The 17,190-nt window shown below is 44.6% G+C and overlaps 8 non-coding genes and 2 pseudogenes across 8 annotated transcripts; all 10 read right to left on the bottom strand.

The window, feature by feature from the left end:
• Positions 1 to 64: 64 nt before the first annotated feature.
• Positions 65 to 255, bottom strand: LOC141197495 (U2 spliceosomal RNA). The gene has a single exon (XR_012269746.1). It is a non-coding gene; the product is annotated as a U2 spliceosomal RNA (small nuclear RNA).
• A 1,109-nt stretch (positions 256 to 1,364) lies between these two features.
• On the bottom strand, positions 1,365 to 1,555 carry LOC141197411 (U2 spliceosomal RNA). Its single transcript, XR_012269667.1, has one exon. It is a non-coding gene; the product is annotated as a U2 spliceosomal RNA (small nuclear RNA).
• Positions 1,556 to 2,671: 1,116 nt separating this feature from the next.
• Positions 2,672 to 2,862, bottom strand: LOC141197410 (U2 spliceosomal RNA). Its single transcript, XR_012269666.1, has one exon. It is a non-coding gene; the product is annotated as a U2 spliceosomal RNA (small nuclear RNA).
• A 1,115-nt stretch (positions 2,863 to 3,977) lies between these two features.
• LOC141197493 (U2 spliceosomal RNA) lies at positions 3,978 to 4,168 on the bottom strand. Its single transcript, XR_012269744.1, has one exon. It is a non-coding gene; the product is annotated as a U2 spliceosomal RNA (small nuclear RNA).
• Positions 4,169 to 5,283: 1,115 nt separating this feature from the next.
• Positions 5,284 to 5,471, bottom strand: LOC141197560 (U2 spliceosomal RNA). Its single transcript, XR_012269807.1, has one exon. It is a non-coding gene; the product is annotated as a U2 spliceosomal RNA (small nuclear RNA).
• Positions 5,472 to 11,663: 6,192 nt separating this feature from the next.
• LOC141197408 (U2 spliceosomal RNA) lies at positions 11,664 to 11,854 on the bottom strand. Its single transcript, XR_012269665.1, has one exon. It is a non-coding gene; the product is annotated as a U2 spliceosomal RNA (small nuclear RNA).
• Positions 11,855 to 12,966: 1,112 nt separating this feature from the next.
• On the bottom strand, positions 12,967 to 13,157 carry LOC141197407 (U2 spliceosomal RNA). The gene has a single exon (XR_012269664.1). It is a non-coding gene; the product is annotated as a U2 spliceosomal RNA (small nuclear RNA).
• Positions 13,158 to 14,272: 1,115 nt separating this feature from the next.
• LOC141197576 (U2 spliceosomal RNA) lies at positions 14,273 to 14,501 on the bottom strand (annotated as a pseudogene).
• Positions 14,502 to 15,261: 760 nt separating this feature from the next.
• LOC141197593 (U2 spliceosomal RNA) lies at positions 15,262 to 15,353 on the bottom strand (annotated as a pseudogene).
• Positions 15,354 to 16,468: 1,115 nt separating this feature from the next.
• Positions 16,469 to 16,659, bottom strand: LOC141197406 (U2 spliceosomal RNA). The gene has a single exon (XR_012269663.1). It is a non-coding gene; the product is annotated as a U2 spliceosomal RNA (small nuclear RNA).
• Between the last annotated feature and the right edge of the window lie 531 nt (positions 16,660 to 17,190).

Raw genomic sequence — 17,190 nt, 5'->3', positions numbered from 1 at the left:
AACAAGCAAAATGAACAAAAAACATTGAATTCAATTCTTTCTGATTTTAGAAACTGCATTAAAGAAGGGGTGCACCGGTCCTGGAGATACTGCAATACCAGGTCAATGCGTGGAGTGGACAGAGCAAGCTCTTTTTCCATCTCCCTGTTCTAAAAATCCATTTAATATATGGTCCCCAGATAGGGGACGTATCAGATATTAAACTGATAAGAACAGATACTACACTTGATCTCAGCCAAAAGGCCGAGAAGCGATAACCAGAATTGGTTTCAAACTACGGAGCCACCCAAGGATCCTGAAAAGTCCATTTGTGGAGATGAGCTCCTGGACTCCCGTTAAGAAGACATGTTGTCAACCTCTAGATCCCTTACATGCCTGCACTTTTCGGCTTGCTGCTGCTGCAATCCACGCGTTTTAGATCTGCATAACTCCACCTCTTTAAACACAGCACCTTCACCCCCTGCTGTTCCCACCCGCCTCAACACCGTTGGAAGGGAGGAGAACCAATTAAGGCGGGGGGTGGGGTGGAACGAGCAGCTGTCTACCCTTAGCAGGAGGGCTCCTGATTACATACCTCTCCTGCTGCTGCTGGCTGTCCAGCAGCAGACTGAAGGTGGCTGCTGCTGTGCACAGGTATATAAAGGCTCAGAGCCTATTATGACACGCGCAGCCAGCGTTCCATTGCCACATTCCATCTACTGCAGGCAGGATACCTGGCTGGCTGAATGTCGCTGAGAAGCTCACAGAGACCGCCATAAGCAACAGTTTAACAGAATGCCACAGACTAATCAACCAAACTTTTTGGGTTGGGTTCTCTTTTATAGTCTGCAGGCATTAAATGAAAGAAGTCAGTGTTCCAGCAGAAGGAGACAACGTTTCAGAAAAGGCATTGTAGCAAACCAAAAAAGAAATTTTAAGCGCAGCAGAGTAACCAGCGCACATACCTGTTAGCTCAGGTGAGTTTAAAAGGCTGCTGTTGATAACAAGGGCATTTGCTAAATAGATGGTGTGTGTGCAACAATATACTGAAAGGTCAATTATATTGTGCAGCTTATCTCACCACCTGTAGTTATTTAGGTGAAAGCTCCAAAATGCTTGCCTAATATGTCTGTTTATCCAAAAGGAAGTAAAAAGGGAGAGCTAGAAAGATAGCATTGCATCACATTACATGGCAATGCAATGCACAGTTGCTGAAGTTGAACCAAAATGAGCTTGTAATCTGGCTTCTGCAACTTTGAACATGAAAAATCCAATGAGGAGAAGAAAAGCAAAGCCAAAGAGTCCATCCCAAAATCTGACAAACAAGCAAAATGAACAAAAAACATTGAATTCAATTCTTTCTGATTTTAGAAACTGCATTAAAGAAGGGGTGCACCGGTCCTGGAGATACTGCAATACCAGGTCAATGCGTGGAGTGGACAGAGCAAGCTCTTTTTCCATCTCCCTGTTCTAAAAATCCATTTAATATATGGTCCCCAGATAGGGGACGTATCAGATATTAAACTGATAAGAACAGATACTACACTTGATCTTAGCCAAAAGGCCGAGAAGCGATAACCAGAATTGGTTTCAAACTACGGAGCCACCCAAGGATCCTGAAAAGTCCATTTGTGGAGATGAGCTCCTGGACTCCCGTTAAGAAGACATGTTGTCAACCTCTAGATCCCTTACATGCCTGCACTTTTCGGCTTGCTGCTGCTGCAATCCACGCGTTTTAGATCTGCATAACTCCACCTCTTTAAACACAGCACCTTCACCCCCTGCTGTTCCCACCCGCCTCAACACCGTTGGAAGGGAGGAGAACCAATTAAGGCGGGGGGGTGGGGTGGAACGAGCAGCTGTCTACCCTTAGCAGGAGGGCTCCTGATTACATACCTCTCCTGCTGCTGCTGCTGCTGGCTGTCCAGCAGCAGTCTGAAGGTGGCTGCTGCTGTGCACAGGTATATAAAGGCTCAGAGCCTATTATGACACGCGCAGCCAGCGTTCCATTGCCACATTCCATCTACTGCAGGCAGGATACCTGGCTGGCTGAATGTCGCTGAGAAGCTCACAGAGACCGCCATAAGCAACAGTTTAACAGAATGCCACAGACTAATCAACCAAACTTTTTGGGTTGGGTTCTCTTTTATAGTCTGCAGGCATTAAATGAAAGAAGTCAGTGTTCCAGCAGAAGGAGACAACGTTTCAGAAAAGGCATTGTAGCAAACCAAAAAAGAAATTTTAAGTGCAGCAGAGTAACCAGCGCACATACCTGTTAGCTCAGGTGAGTTTAAAAGGCTGCTGTTGATAACAAGGGCATTTGCTAAATAGATGGTGTGTGTGCAACAATATACTGAAAGGTCAATTATATTGTGCAGCTTATCTCACCACCTGTAGTTATTTAGGTGAAAGCTCCAAAATGCTTGCCTAATATGTCTGTTTATCCAAAAGGAAGTAAAAAGGGAGAGCTAGAAAGATAGCATTGCATCACATTACATGGCAATGCAATGCACAGTTGCTGAAGTTGAACCAAAATGAGCTTGTAATCTGGCTTCTGCAACTTTGAACATGAAAAATCCAATGAGGAGAAGAAAAGCAAAGCCAAAGAGTCCATCCCAAAATCCGACAAACAAGCAAAATGAACAAAAAACATTGAATTCAATTCTTTCTGATTTTAGAAACTGCATTAAAGAAGGGGTGCACCGGTCCTGGAGATACTGCAATACCAGGTCAATGCGTGGAGTGGACAGAGCAAGCTCTTTTTCCATCTCCCTGTTCTAAAAATCCATTTAATATATGGTCCCCAGATAGGGGACGTATCAGATATTAAACTGATAAGAACAGATACTACACTTGATCTTAGCCAAAAGGCCGAGAAGCGATAACCAGAATTGGTTTCAAACTACGGAGCCACCCAAGGATCCTGAAAAGTCCATTTGTGGAGATGAGCTCCTGGACTCCCGTTAAGAAGACATGTTGTCAACCTCTAGATCCCTTACATGCCTGCACTTTTCGGCTTGCTGCTGCTGCAATCCACGCGTTTTAGATCTGCATAACTCCACCTCTTTAAACACAGCACCTTCACCCCCTGCTGTTCCCACCCGCCTCAACACCGTTGGAAGGGAGGAGAACCAATTAAGGCGGGGGGTGGGGTGGAACGAGCAGCTGTCTACCCTTAGCAGGAGGGCTCCTGATTACATACCTCTCCTGCTGCTGCTGCTGCTGGCTGTCCAGCAGCAGACTGAAGGTGGCTGCTGCTGTGCACAGGTATATAAAGGCTCAAAGCCTATTATGACACGCGCAGCCAGCGTTCCATTGCCACATTCCATCTACTGCAGGCAGGATACCTGGCTGGCTGAATGTCGCTGAGAAGCTCACAGAGACCGCCATAAGCAACAGTTTAACAGAATGCCACAGACTAATCAACCAAACTTTTTGGGTTGGGTTCTCTTTTATAGTCTGCAGGCATTAAATGAAAGAAGTCAGTGTTCCAGCAGAAGGAGACAACGTTTCAGAAAAGGCATTGTAGCAAACCAAAAAAGAAATTTTAAGCGCAGCAGAGTAACCAGCGCACATACCTGTTAGCTCAGGTGAGTTTAAAAGGCTGCTGTTGATAACAAGGGCATTTGCTAAATAGATGGTGTGTGTGCAACAATATACTGAAAGGTCAATTATATTGTGCAGCTTATCTCACCACCTGTAGTTATTTAGGTGAAAGCTCCAAAATGCTTGCCTAATATGTCTGTTTATCCAAAAGGAAGTAAAAAGGGAGAGCTAGAAAGATAGCATTGCATCACATTACATGGCAATGCAATGCACAGTTGCTGAAGTTGAACCAAAATGAGCTTGTAATCTGGCTTCTGCAACTTTGAACATGAAAAATCCAATGAGGAGAAGAAAAGCAAAGCCAAAGAGTCCATCCCAAAATCCGACAAACAAGCAAAATGAACAAAAAACATTGAATTCAATTCTTTCTGATTTTAGAAACTGCATTAAAGAAGGGGTGCACCGGTCCTGGAGATACTGCAAAACCAGGTCAATGCGTGGAGTGGACAGAGCAAGCTCTTTTTACATCTCCCTGTTCTAAAAATCCATTTAATATATGGTCCCCAGATAGGGGACGTATCAGATATTAAACTGATAAGAACAGATACTACACTTGATCTTAGCCAAAAGGCCGAGAAGCGATAACCAGAATTGGTTTCAAACTACGGAGCCACCCAAGGATCCTGAAAAGTCCATTTGTGGAGATGAGCTCCTGGACTCCCGTTAAGAAGACATGTTGTCAACCTCTAGATCCCTTACATGCCTGCACTTTTCGGCTTGCTGCTGCTGCAATCCACGCGTTTTAGATCTGCATAACTCCACCTCTTTAAACACAGCACCTTCACCCCCTGCTGTTCCCACCCGCCTCAACACCGTTGGAAGGGAGGAGAACCAATTAAGGCGGGGGGTGGGGTGGAACGAGCAGCTGTCTACCCTTAGCAGGAGGGCTCCTGATTACATACCTCTCCTGCTGCTGCTGCTGCTGGCTGTCCAGCAGCAGACTGAAGGTGGCTGCTGCTGTGCACAGGTATATAAAGGCTCAGAGCCTATTATGACACGCGCAGCCAGCGTTCCATTGCCACATTCCATCTACTGCAGGCAGGATACCTGGCTGGCTGAATGTCGCTGAGAAGCTCACAGAGACCGCCATAAGCAACAGTTTAACAGAATGCCACAGACTAATCAACCAAACTTTTTGGGTTGGGTTCTCTTTTATAGTCTGCAGGCATTAAATGAAAGAAGTCAGTGTTCCAGCAGAAGGAGACAACGTTTCAGAAAAGGCATTGTAGCAAACCAAAAAAGAAATTTTAAGCGCAGCAGAGTAACCAGCGCACATACCTGTTAGCTCAGGTGAGTTTAAAAGGCTGCTGTTGATAACAAGGGCATTTGCTAAATAGATGGTGTGTGTGCAACAATATACTGAAAGGTCAATTATATTGTGCAGCTTATCTCACCACCTGTAGTTATTTAGGTGAAAGCTCCAAAATGCTTGCCTAATATGTCTGTTTATCCAAAAGGAAGTAAAAAGGGAGAGCTAGAAAGATAGCATTGCATCACATTACATGGCAATGCAATGCACAGTTGCTGAAGTTGAACCAAAATGAGCTTGTAATCTGGCTTCTGCAACTTTGAACATGAAAAATCCAATGAGGAGAAGAAAAGCAAAGCCAAAGAGTCCATCCCAAAATCCGACAAACAAGCAAAATGAACAAAAAACATTGAATTCAATTCTTTCTGATTTTAGAAACTGCATTAAAGAAGGGGTGCACCGGTCCTGGAGATACTGCAATACCAGGTCAATGCGTGGAGTGGACAGAGCAAGCTCTTTTTCCATCTCCCTGTTCTAAAAATCCATTTAATATATGGTCCCCAGATAGGGGACGTATCAGATATTAAACTGATAAGAACAGATTTTTTTTTTTTTTTTTTTTTTAACCAAATCAGATAGGCCGGAGCATAAGCTCAATCAAATCGACTTACAAAAGCCTTTCATTGACACTTAGCCTTTCATCACACTTGGTATATAATCAAAAATAAAACCAAACCTTATCATCAGGTACATTATACACTACGAATTAAACTTTACCAAAAACCTCCACTTTTTAAACTTCCAGATCCCTTCAGCATCTATAATACTTCCACGTTCCTGATCCCAGAGGTATATTACATACATACGTGACAGAATCAATCTCAAACATTCATTAACTGACATTTTCTTCCGTTTAAAAACTAACAAATTCCTCGCATCCCACAAACTTTCAATTACACACACCACCAACAACCATAAAATCCTATCCTTAATTCTACTACATGCACCCATCCCAAACATAGCAAGTTTCCAATTAACATACTTTACACCCACCAATTCCTTGCAAAGTCCCCCTATACCCTTCCATACATCATATGCAAAATCACAATCCCATACCATATGTCTAACATGCTCTCTCAAACCACATCCATCCCTCGGGCATACCTCAGATTTAACTAAATCCCTCTTCTTTTGCACATCTCTAACAGGCAAAATGTCATGCAATATCATCCAAGCGATATCTCTCTGTCTGTTAGTCACACCATCTATACTTAATTTTCTCCACATCTCGGTTACTTCCTCCCCTCTCAACTCATTGATATTACATACCACCTCACGCTCACGCACCATCCTAATGACTTTCTTCTTTTGCCTAAAATCACTCATGTTAACGGACAACAAATCATACTTCCTTACAAATTTCTCAACACAACCATACCATACAGGACACTTAAAAGCAACAGGCACTCTAGCATCCCTTTTGACCCACTTTAAGCCATAAAGCATCCATCCAGCCGAATACTTCATCATATAAGCACACTTATTACTTTTCCCTAGAACCACCACCACCATTTTCACGTAACCAATCCCTAAAAAGAAATCAATATTTGGAAAATCCAAACCACCATTTACACATAACTTATAGACATATTCCCGTTTCAATTTCTCCATGCGACTTCCCCAAAGAAAATTAAAGATGAATTTCTCAGTTTTCCTAATTTTCTTAAAAGCAGCAGGATATACATTCGCAACAAACAACAAAATAGGCAAAATAACCGCCTTAATAATCAGAACTTTCCCAGTCAGAGTTAATTCTCTCATTCGCCAAAAATTCAACTTGCGCACCACTCTCACCCCACAATCTTCCCAACTCTCATTTCCTTTCAAATCATCATTAAACTTAATCCCAAGCACCTTTATTGCACCATCCTCACACCTCACACCATCCATCCGTACATTCCTCTCACCAAAACATTTAAAGGAACTCTTAGTCCAATTGACCTTAAAAGCTGAGACACTACAAAACAAACTTAATATCAACCTTACCCTACTCATCGCAGCCATATTCCCACTCACAATCACTACATCATCCATGTAACCTAGAATTCTCACATCCTTTCCATTACTCCCAGGAATCATCACACCTCTCATAACCTTATCCTTCCTAACCATACACATCAACACTTCAATCACACTAATAAACAAAAAAGGGGACATAGGGCACCCCTGACGCACTCCTGATTTAATTCTCACTTTCTCACTTAACCACCCATTCACCAAAAATTCACTTGAAACATTACAATACAAACTCCTAACACAGTTTACAAAATTCCTGGAATAACCCATCTTAGACAAAACCTTAAACATAAAGCTATGTGACACACGGTCAAAAGCTTTTTCAAAATCAACCGAAAACAACAAACATTTCTGCTTACGACTCATACAATCCCCAATCACATCACGCAACAACACCAAATTTTCAGTCATACTTCTCCCAGGCACTGCACACACTTGATCTTCATCCACCACACCGCCAATCACTTCCCGCATCCGGCTAGCCAACAATTTACTAAACACCTTATAGTCTGCATTCAAAAGGGTGATTGGCCTCCAATTCCCCAAATCCTTTTTATCACCTTTCTTATGAACCAAAACCACCACCCCATCTCTCATAGATTCACTCAACATATTCTCCGTGAACATATACTGGCACACCTCCAATAAGTCATTTCCCATCGTGTCCCATTCCTTAACATATAACTCCACGGGCAGTCCATCCTTCCCAGGTGTTTTATTCTTACTCGCAGACATCACCACTTTTTTAACTTCATCCAACACAATTACATCATCCAATATTTCACGTTCATCCTCACCCAAACAACCTTCTAAACACCCCAAAGCATCAGTCAACATCCTATCATCAACCCATTTTTCCCCATACAACTCCTTATAAAACAACACCACCTCCTGCATCACATCCTTCCCACTCACACACACCCCATCACCATTCACCACCTCATCCATATCTACTTTCTTCCCAAAAACTTTTTTGAAAAAAAACCTTGTGCATTTCTCATTTTTCTCCAAATGTTCAATCTTAGAACGGTAAATAATTTCTTTCCCTTTACCCTCAATATATTTCTTAATCTCTTCTTTCACTTGACACATCAAAACATCCACATCCACTCCAATCATCCTTAACTTCCTCAGCCACTCCAGTCTAGAGCTTAAATCATTAAATTTTGCTCTATTCATTGCTGCTTTCCTCCTGCCCCTTTTTCTAAAGAAAAAAACAATCTCACTCTTCATCCAGTCCCACCACTCAAGCACATTCCTGAAATCACTTTTTTTATCCCTCCACCTAACATACATTCGCCTAAAATCACGCATGATCCTATTATCTTCCAGCAAACGCACATTAAGTTTCCACACGCCACCACCATATACAAAGGAAATCTTACCTTCTAGACGTGCCCTCAAACACACATGGTCAGAGAAGGGAACATCTTCCTGCCGGAAATTCCTACAAATAACATTTTGTGAAGAAAAGAAGATACGGTCTATTCTAGACTCTATGCCTCCCCTGTCGGCCTTATAGGTCGCAGGAGGTGGATTACCTAAAAAAACTTCCGCAGCATCCTGTAAGGAAAAATCCGCCACAAGACTCTTGAGTCTTTTACCTGTAACATCCATCTTATCCCCCTCCGTCACACAATTGAAATCTCCAACAAAAATTATTGGCATTTTGCCAGATAAAAAAAAACATAATTTCTCAAAAATTTCCAGCCTCTCCCCTTTATCTATTGGTGCATACATATTTACCACCCTAACCCTCCACCCCCTACAATTTAACTTACATATTACACACCTCCCCGCCTCCACCACCATGTAACTTTCTATCTTAACACTATAACCCTTCACCAAAACACCTACCCCACAATTTTTATTACATACAGAACCAGACCACACACTTTGACCTAAAGGCCATGCATTTTCACTTAAGGGATCGGAGATCCCACACTCCTGGACACAGTATACGTCCGCATCCAAGTTGCTCAAGTAGTCCAAAATTGCCACTCTTCTCGACTCAGATTTAATCAGCCGAACATTTAGCGACAAGATGCTGAGAGCAACTGGGGCACCCATCTATTAATTTGATGTGGCAGGTCACGACAACATGCCCACCTGTACATCATCCTAACCCTTCTGGGGGTAGGACGCTGGACGTGCAGATATCGTAGTTTGTGCCTTCCCCCAAAAAAGACACATCTTGGGGATCGGATGCAGTAGGGTACACCCGGGCTGGACTCACACTGCAGTCACTTAAAGGGGAAAAGGATGGTTCAGTTTTCTTCTTTTTCTTCACTGAAGCGCCTCCATCTTCATCTGAACTATAATCCCGCCGCTGGGGGTCAAAGTCCCCCTGACCTCCCTCCTCCTCAAGGTCAGAAACGACATCGCTCCAGGCCACATGCGGTGTTCTGGTCAGATCAGACTCCTCTTCCCCCTGCATTGTAACCATCATGTCTGGAATTTCAGCCTCCAGATCCTCCACCGTGGCCACTTCCATGCCTATACGATCATCAGTTATCGTCTCAGACTCACTGACATCTGAAGCCACAGACGCGGCCCTCTGCACCGGTGGCTCAGGTGCCAGCTCCATATTTCCTCTTACATTCACACGAACCAGTTCTGGAAAAGCAACCCGAGCCTCCTCCTCATCCAGGAAAGCCAGAGTAGATATCGGAGCAGTCGGAGTTGGAGCAGTCGGAGTTGTAGCTGTGGGTGCAGGAGATTCATTTCTTCTCCTTCCCCTTCCCGCTGCCCCCGCATATGAACCAGGATGGAATATACAGTCTCTGAAGGCATGCCCCTTCTCTCCGCAGAGGTTACAGACTATTTCATTTTTGCAATTATTGGAAGAATGACCCACCTCATTGCACTTCCTGCAAATAATCTGTCTGATGTCGCATGCTTCCTGAGTATGGCCATACCTCCTACAATGACGACAAAACCTGGGCGCATTGGGGAAGAACAGGTAACCCCGCTCACTCCCAATGGAAAAATTTGATGGAGGATAATGTATACCCCCTGGTTCATCAGGACTTTCCCGGAACTTGACCATGAAACGATATTTACCGGTCCATAGTTCCTCCTCATTCATGACTTTTACTGCCACCTTGGTAATATAGCAGTGCCTATTTAGAAAGGCATAAATCAAAGCCAAGTCCACATGTGGGTTGTACATGAAAACAGTCAGAGGTACCTCTTTGGAGCAATACAAGATGACAAAAGTCAGCCCATCCAAATATTGATTGTCCAGATTCTTTTTCAAACAATCATAGAAATTGTTGCAAACAGCCATAGAAGTAAATACAAGATTATACTTGCTTTTGAATTGCTGGAGGCACAAGATTTCTTCCTTCTTCACTTCAAGGAGTCCAAACAAAATCTCCTTCACCACGAAGCTGAGGGTAAAGATTCCTTCTTTGCCTTCTTCCACATCAATCTGGATTCCAAACTTCACTCGAGCCTCACCGGGCCCAGCGTATCGAATGCGTCCCATTATCGCTAGTCGTGTCTACTGGCCAACTCCTTATAGCAGCAAGTGGCTTAAGCCATAAAATGGCGATGCCACAGGGCCAAGAGTTAACGCACAGACAGCCAAATGACTAGACCCATTACAGATCTGAGCCAAAAGGCCGAGAAGCGATAACCAGAATTGGTTTCAAACTACGGAGCCACCCAAGGATCCTGAAAAGTCCATTTGTGGAGATGAGCTCCTGGACTCCCGTTAAGAAGATATCTTGTCAACCTCTAGATCCCTTACATGCCTGCACTTTTCGGCTTGCTGCTGCTGCAATCCACGCGTTTTAGATCTGCATAACTCCACCTCTTTAAACACAGCACCTTCACCCCCTGCTGTTCCCACCCGCCTCAACACCGTTGGAAGGGAGGAGAACCAATTAAGGCGGGGGGTGGGGTGGAACGAGCAGCTGTCTACCCTTAGCAGGAGGGCTCCTGATTACATACCTCTCCTGCTGCTGCTGCTGCTGGCTGTCCAGCAGCAGACTGAAGGTGGCTGCTGCTGTGCACAGGTATATAAAGGCTCAGAGCCTATTATGACACGCGCAGCCAGCGTTCCATTGCCACATTCCATCTACTGCAGGCAGGATACCTGGCTGGCTGAATGTCGCTGAGAAGCTCACAGAGACCGCCATAAGCAACAGTTTAACAGAATGCCACAGACTAATCAACCAAACTTTTTGGGTTGGGTTCTCTTTTATAGTCTGCAGGCATTAAATGAAAGAAGTCAGTGTTCCAGCAGAAGGAGACAACGTTTCAGAAAAGGCATTGTAGCAAACCAAAAAAGAAATTTTAAGCGCAGCAGAGTAACCAGCGCACATACCTGTTAGCTCAGGTGAGTTTAAAAGGCTGCTGTTGATAACAAGGGCATTTGCTAAATAGATGGTGTGTGTGCAACAATATACTGAAAGGTCAATTATATTGTGCAGCTTATCTCACCACCTGTAGTTATTTAGGTGAAAGCTCCAAAATGCTTGCCTAATATGTCTGTTTATCCAAAAGGATGTAAAAAGGGAGAGCTAGAAAGATAGCATTGCATCACATTACATGGCAATGCAATGCACAGTTGCTGAAGTTGAACCAAAATGAGCTTGTAATCTGGCTTCTGCAACTTTGAACATGAAAAATCCAATGAGGAGAAGAAAAGCAAAGCCAAAGAGTCCATCCCAAAATCAGACAAACAAGCAAAATGAACAAAAAACATTGAATTCAATTCTTTCTGATTTTAGAAACTGCATTAAAGAAGGGGTGCACCGGTCCTGGAGATACTGCAATACCAGGTCAATGCGTGGAGTGGACAGAGCAAGCTCTTTTTCCATCTCCCTGTTCTAAAAATCCATTTAATATATGGTCCCCAGATAGGGGACGTATCAGATATTAAACTGATAAGAACAGATACTACACTTGATCTTAGCCAAAAGGCCGAGAAGCGATAACCAGAATTGGTTTCAAACTACGGAGCCACCCAAGGATCCTGAAAAGTCCATTTGTGGAGATGAGCTCCTGGACTCCCGTTAAGAAGACATGTTGTCAACCTCTAGATCCCTTACATGCCTGCACTTTTCGGCTTGCTGCTGCTGCAATCCACGCGTTTGAGATCTGCATAACTCCACCTCTTTAAACACAGCACCTTCACCCCCTGCTGTTCCCACCCGCCTCAACACCGTTGGAAGGGAGGAGAACCAATTAAGGCGGGGGGTGGGGTGGAACGAGCAGCTGTCTACCCTTAGCAGGAGGGCTCCTGATTACATACCTCTCCTGCTGCTGCTGCTGGCTGTCCAGCAGCAGACTGAAGGTGGCTGCTGCTGTGCACAGGTATATAAAGGCTCAGAGCCTATTATGACACGCGCAGCCAGCGTTCCATTGCCACATTCCATCTACTGCAGGCAGGATACCTGGCTGGCTGAATGTCGCTGAGAAGCTCACAGAGACCGCCATAAGCAACAGATTAACAGAATGCCACAGACTAATCAACCAAACTTTTTGGGTTGGGTTCTCTTTTATAGTCTGCAGGCATTAAATGAAAGAAGTCAGTGTTCCAGCAGAAGGAGACAACGTTTCAGAAAAGGCATTGTAGCAAACCAAAAAAGAAATTTTAAGCGCAGCAGAGTAACCAGCGCACATACCTGTTAGCTCAGGTGAGTTTAAAAGGCTGCTGTTGATAACAAGGGCATTTGCTAAATAGATGGTGTGTGTGCAACAATATACTGAAAGGTCAATTATATTGTGCAGCTTATCTCACCACCTGTAGTTATTTAGGTGAAAGCTCCAAAATGCTTGCCTAATATGTCTGTTTATCCAAAAGGAAGTAAAAAGGGAGAGCTAGAAAGATAGCATTGCATCACATTACATGGCAATGCAATGCACAGTTGCTGAAGTTGAACCAAAATGAGCTTGTAATCTGGCTTCTGCAACTTTGAACATGAAAAATCCAATGAGGAGAAGAAAAGCAAAGCCAAAGAGTCCATCCCAAAATCCGACAAACAAGCAAAATGAACAAAAAACATTGAATTCAATTCTTTCTGATTTTAGAAACTGCATTAAAGAAGGGGTGCACCGGTCCTGGAGATACTGCAATACCAGGTCAATGCGTGGAGTGGACAGAGCAAGCTCTTTTTCCATCTCCCTGTTCTAAAAATCCATTTAATATATGGTCCCCAGATAGGGGACGTATCAGATATTAAACTGATAAGAACAGATACTACACTTGATCTTAGCCAAAAGGCCGAGAAGCGATAACCAGAATTGGTTTCAAACTACGGAGCCACCCAAGGATCCTGAAAAGTCCATTTGTGGAGATGAGCTCCTGGACTCCCGTTAAGAAGACATGTTGTCAACCTCTAGATCCCTTACATGCCTGCACTTTTCGGCTTGCTGCTGCTGCAATCCACGCGTTTTAGATCTGCATAACTCCACCTCTTTAAACACAGCACCTTCACCCCCTGCTGTTCCCACCCGCCTCAACACCGTTGGAAGGGAGGAGAACCAATTAAGACGGGGGGTGGGGTGGAACGAGCAGCTGTCTACCCTTAGCAGGAGGGCTCCTGATTACATACCTCTCCTGCTGCTGCTGCTGCTGGCTGTCCAGCAGCAGACTGAAGGTGGCTGCTGCTGTGCACAGGTATATAAAGGCTCAGAGCCTATTATGACACGCGCAGCCAGCGTTCCATTGCCACATTCCATCTACTGCAGGCAGGATACCTGGCTGGCTGAATGTCGCTGAGAAGCTCACAGAGACCGCCATAAGCAACAGTTTAACAGAATGCCACAGACTAATCAACCAAACTTTTTGGGTTGGGTTCTCTTTTATAGTCTGCAGGCATTAAATGAAAGAAGTCAGTGTTCCAGCAGAAGGAGACAACGTTTCAGAAAAGGCATTGTAGCAAACCAAAAAAGAAATTTTAAGCGCAGCAGAGTAACCAGCGCACATACCTGTTAGCTCAGGTGAGTTTAAAAGGCTGCTGTTGATAACAAGGGCATTTGCTAAATAGATGGTGTGTGTGCAACAATATACTGAAAGGTCAATTATATTGTGCAGCTTATCTCACCACCTGTAGTTATTTAGGTGAAAGCTCCAAAATGCTTGCCTAATATGTCTGTTTATCCAAAAGGAAGTAAAAAGGGAGAGCTAGAAAGATAGCATTGCATCACATTACATGGCAATGCAATGCACAGTTGCTGAAGTTGAACCAAAATGAGCTTGTAATCTGGCTTCTGCAACTTTGAACATGAAAAATCCAATGAGGAGAAGAAAAGCAAAGCCAAAGAGTCCATCCCAAAATCCGACAAACAAGCAAAATGAACAAAAAACATTGAATTCAATTCTTTCTGATTTTAGAAACTGCATTAAAGAAGGGGTGCACCGGTCCTGGAGATACTGCAATACCAGGTCAATGCGTGGAGTGGACAGAGCAAGCTCTTTTTCCATCTCCCTGTTCTAAAAATCCATTTAATATATGGTCCCCAGATAGGGGACGTATCAGATATTAAACTGATAAGAACAGATTTTTTTTTTTTTTTTTTTCTTTTTTTTTTTTTTAGCCCGAATTCGTGTACAAAACCCGAGTGCGCTTAAAAAAGTGACAAGTGCCACAAAAAAAGTGCACTAGGATGCTGGTCTTCTTGAAACCCTCTCCAAAAGGAGAAGGGTCCCCCAAACCATTCCCCGTCCCTCCGAGCCAAAAGGCCACAGCGAGGAACAGGGACAAAAAGCCACCTCCAGCCGAAGCCAGAGGCGACCCAATCTTACCCCCAGCACCTGCCCGAGTTCTCACCCGAGCAAGGCACTGGGAGCCAAAGACTGTGCTCCCCTCCCGGAAGAGGGGAGCCAACAACGCTCTCCTCCCGAAAGAGGAGAGCCAGGGGGGTTCAGGGGGGAGCGGAACCTGATGGCCACACACTCCCCCCCTAGACCTGCCAAGAGAGGAACCCGTAAGGGAACCGCATCCCAACAAAATCCTAGTAGGACGTGACACACGTGAATAAGTGGACACACAGTGACAAAGAAATTAAATAAATAGTGAAGGTTTCACAGTATAATACTGCCCGGACCTTCGACCGGGAATTGAAAAATTCCCCATCCTAAGGCCAGAAGGCCCGGAATAAGGGTGTGTGCGAAGAAAGAAAATTTGAAGTGCTTGTGCAAATGTGCCATAAACTCAAGTGGGGTTCCCAATCCCAGTGAGTTAAGGCACCCCAGGGTCACCACTCCTGGGGCACTTCACACTTCGGGCTTTCGATCTTCCCCGGCCCAATGGCGTCGATCCTGGGGGGCCATGCTTTCCACCAGATGACTATATTAGCCACCTGGCGTACTAACAAGCGCCTAAACCCCAGTGTGCATAATGTATCAATCTACTAGGGCGGCCAACATCCAAAACCGCCTTTTCAAAAGATACTACACTTGATCTTAGCCAAAAGGCCGAGAAGCGATAACCAGAATTGGTTTCAAACTACGGAGCCACCCAAGGATCCTGAAAAGTCCATTTGTGGAGATGAGCTCCTGGACTCCCGTTAAGAAGACATGTTGTCAACCTCTAGATCCCTTACATGCCTGCACTTTTCGGCTTGCTGCTGCTGCAATCCACGCGTTTTAGATCTGCATAACTCCACCTCTTTAAACACAGCACCTTCACCCCCTGCTGTTCCCACCCGCCTCAACACCGTTGGAAGGGAGGAGAACCAATTAAGGCGGGGGGTGGGGTGGAACGAGCAGCTGTCTACCCTTAGCAGGAGGGCTCCTGATTACATACCTCTCCTGCTGCTGCTGCTGCTGGCTGTCCAGCAGCAGACTGAAGGTGGCTGCTGCTGTGCACAGGTATATAAAGGCTCAGAGCCTATTATGACACGCGCAGCCAGCGTTCCATTGCCACATTCCATCTACTGCAGGCAGGATACCTGGCTGGCTGAATGTCGCTGAGAAGCTCACAGAGACCGCCATAAGCAACAGTTTAACAGAATGCCACAGACTAATCAACCAAACTTTTTGGGTTGGGTTCTCTTTTATAGTCTGCAGGCATTAAATGAAAGAAGTCAGTGTTCCAGCAGAAGGAGACAACGTTTCAGAAGAGGCATTGTAGCAAACCAAAAAAGAAATTTTAAGCGCAGCAGAGTAACCAGCGCACATACCTGTTAGCTCAGGTGAGTTTAAAAGGCTGCTGTTGATAACAAGGGCATTTGCTAAATAGATGGTGTGTGTGCAACAATATACTGAAAGGTCAATTATATTGTGCAGCTTATCTCACCACCTGTAGTTATTTAGGTGAAAGCTCCAAAATGCTTGCCTAATATGTCTGTTTATCCAAAAGGAAGTAAAAAGGGAGAGCTAGAAAGATAGCATTGCATCACATTACATGGCAATGCAATGCACAGTTGCTGAAGTTGAACCAAAATGAGCTTGTAATCTGGCTTCTGCAACTTTGAACATGAAAAATCCAATGAGGAGAAGAAAAGCAAAGCCAAAGAGTCCATCCCAAAATCAGACAAACAAGCAAAATGAACAAAAAACATTGAATTCAATTCTTTCTGATTTTAGAAACTGCATTAAAGAAGGGGTGCACCGGTCCTGGAGATACTGCAATACCAGGTCAATGCGTGGAGTGGACAGAGCAAGCTCTTTTTCCATCTCCCTGTTCTAAAAATCCATTTAATATATGGTCCCCAGATAGGGGACGTATCAGATATTAAACTGATAAGAACAGATACTACACTTGATCTTAGCCAAAAGGCCGAGAAGCGATAACCAGAATTGGTTTCAAACTACGGAGCCACCCAAGGATCCTGAAAAGTCCATTTGTGGAGATGAGCTCCTGGACTCCCGTTAAGAAGACATGTTGTCAACCTCTAGATCCCTTACATGCCTGCACTTTTCGGCTTGCTGCTGCTGCAATCCACGCGTTTTAGATCTGCATAACTCCACCTCTTTAAACACAGCACCTTCACCCCCTGCTGTTCCCACCCGCCTCAACACCGTTGGAAGGGAGGAGAACCAATTAAGGCGGGGGGTGGGGTGGAACGAGCAGCTGTCTACCCTTAGCAGGAGGGCTCCTGATTACATACCTCTCCTGCTGCTGCTGCTGCTGGCTGTCCAGCAGCAGACTGAAGGTGGCTGCTGCTGTGCACAGGTATATAAAGGCTCAGAGCCTATTATGACACGCGCAGCCAGCGTTCCATTGCCACATTCCATCTACTGCAGGCAGGATACCTGGCTGGCTGAATGTCGCTGAGAAGCTCACAGAGACCGCCATAAGCAACAGTTTAACAGAATGCCA

This window comes from Phyllobates terribilis, unplaced genomic scaffold, assembly GCF_046119375.1.
Source record: "Phyllobates terribilis strain yellow unplaced genomic scaffold, ASM4611937v1 Scaffold_84__1_contigs__length_6523798, whole genome shotgun sequence".
NCBI classification, from domain to species: Eukaryota; Metazoa; Chordata; class Amphibia; order Anura; family Dendrobatidae; genus Phyllobates; species Phyllobates terribilis.
Note: the sequence above shows the minus strand (reverse complement) of the source record. Positions and strands in the feature narration are given on the sequence as shown.